Below are 2,176 nucleotides of genomic sequence, written 5' to 3' on the forward strand. Positions count from 1 at the left end.
TACCACTGAGGTTATCTCCCTCACCAAGGAGGTTTTGTTTTTGGTAGCATTTGTATGTCATTCTGAATGTTAACAGGATCGCTTTGACCTCTCCTGATAATAATGTTATATAGAGCTATATAAAAAATGTGTTTGTATGGACATTTGGGAAATGACACTGGAAAATGGGAATCTAAATATCACATTATAGTTTGCATCCAATATCATATTTGACCTCTGACCTCACTTTTACATTTCACATCTGCCTTTCTCTCAAGTTGATACAGATGTAAAACAGATTGTGAGAGCAGCTGAGAAGATCATTGGAGCCTCTCTTCCCCCCACCACAGACACCTGGAGCACCCGCTGCATCCACAAAGCCACCAGCATCGTGGAGGACCCCACGCAAACCTCACACACACTCTTCACTCTGCTGCAAGAGGTACCGGAGCATTCAGGCCCTCACTGCCAGACTGCGAAACAGTTTCTTTCCCAAGCCGTCAGACTCCTGAACACTCGGTGACTGGACTGACACACACACACACACCTTTATACACAAAGTGACTTTTTGCACAATGCTCAGTCTTTTGCACATTTCTATTGCACTGTTGTGCCTGCACTGTCTTGTGTCTGTATCATTCTGTTCTGTTGGCTGTTGCACTGTCTTTGTTTTTTGCAACTTTTGCACATTGCACTTTACGTGTTGTTTGTCTGTTATATGTCATTTGTAGCACCAAGCTCTTGGAGGAATGTTGTCTCGTTTCACTGTGTACTGGACAGTTCTTAAGAACAAACCTTTGGTTTCAAGTGAGACTGCTTGCAGACGTGCAGACCTTTAACATCTGCTGTCAGGTGTCTTCCTATACAGACTGCTGAGACAATACTAGCGCTAAAAACTGTGTAATCTCCAGTGTGAGGAAGAAACTATGGGTCATTATGTGATATTTAAGTCAAAGTCAGACTCAACTTAGACATAGATTGGTTGAGTTGTACATAAGTAGATGGCTGATTTGACCACAGACTGTGGTGAAATTAGCAACTACTGCAAACTCAAAAATAAAACCTGCTGGTGTATGTAAGGTGAAATACCTCAACGCTGCTGTCACTTTGCTGTTAACTTCCTCTATGCATGGTTTGTTCTGGCTTTAGAAACCTGTGTGCTGTTGCTCATGCTTTGGGTATTACACAGCAACACGGCACAGAATTCAGTGGATCAGCTGTGGTCTGGCACACCGTGCAGCTTTCTAAGTCGGAAATGATATCCAACCTATCCATTCCTATTCAATCCCATGTTGAAAATGCCAATATTTTTGAATGCGGAGCCTTGTGATAAATCTGATCCTAGTTTTTAAGCCAATTTTTAAGGTGCTTCTGAATGTAGAGTGCAGGTAGATGACATTCAATGTTTAAACTTTGAGCAATGATGTTTAAATACTGCTGAGCAACATTTTGTTCATAGAAATGTTTGGTCAGTTTAAACCCTGATCCTCTTCCAACTGCAAATAATCTAAGATTTCTTATTATGGGTTAGGCTAAGTGGGAGCACTCTTAAGCATTTTTACTGTAACTCTGAGTATCTCTTATCTTAGTGAAGAGCACCGCAGCAGCAAATGAAGGGTAAAAGGGCAAAAATGAAAAGCTAGCTTTCAAAATAAAGTGATAGCACAACTAGAATAGTCATTGGTGCTCCTGGATGGAATTACTGTGTAGGGCTGATCAAACCCTTGGAACACAGAAAGGTTTCCATTACTCAAGCCTGAGCCGACTGCTGCAGCTCTGCACTATGATATCAGATGGTAAGTTACAAAGTTCCAATTTTGGACTTAGACAGGAAGTCAGACGCGAAACAATGTTTTACCTAAAACTGCCCACACATGCTTGTGATCTATTACCTCTCCTATCTGTGGTGTTGTGGTTGCTGCAAAAATGGATCAACACCTACCTACCATCGCTCTGTTAAAAAAACATGCAGGGATAAATTATAGTACAGTTACAAAGTGACAAGATACTAAGCAAAGGTATCTCATGCAACTTGGGTCTTAGAAGAGGATTAGAAAACAGAGTAGATGCTTTTGTGGAAGTGGTACTTTAAGTTTAGGGTGTATCTGGCATTCATTCCCAGTTTAAGTCTCAGCGTAACTCACACTTTAACCCCCGACAGGCTGGAAGAAGACAGCAGGGTTAATTGGGGTTTTTT

At 41.4% G+C, this 2,176-nt stretch overlaps 1 protein-coding gene across 1 annotated transcript in view; it reads right to left on the reverse strand.

The window, feature by feature from the left end:
- Nucleotides 1-2,176, reverse strand: part of plekho2 (pleckstrin homology domain containing, family O member 2) — a 14,353-nt gene that overhangs the window by 8,079 nt on the left and 4,098 nt on the right. The gene's annotated exons all lie outside the window — the stretch shown is intronic.

Source organism: Pundamilia nyererei, unplaced genomic scaffold, assembly GCF_000239375.1.
Source record: "Pundamilia nyererei isolate P.nyererei 1_Seehausen unplaced genomic scaffold, PunNye1.0 scaffold00124, whole genome shotgun sequence".
Lineage (NCBI taxonomy): Eukaryota > Metazoa > Chordata > Actinopteri > Cichliformes > Cichlidae > Pundamilia > Pundamilia nyererei.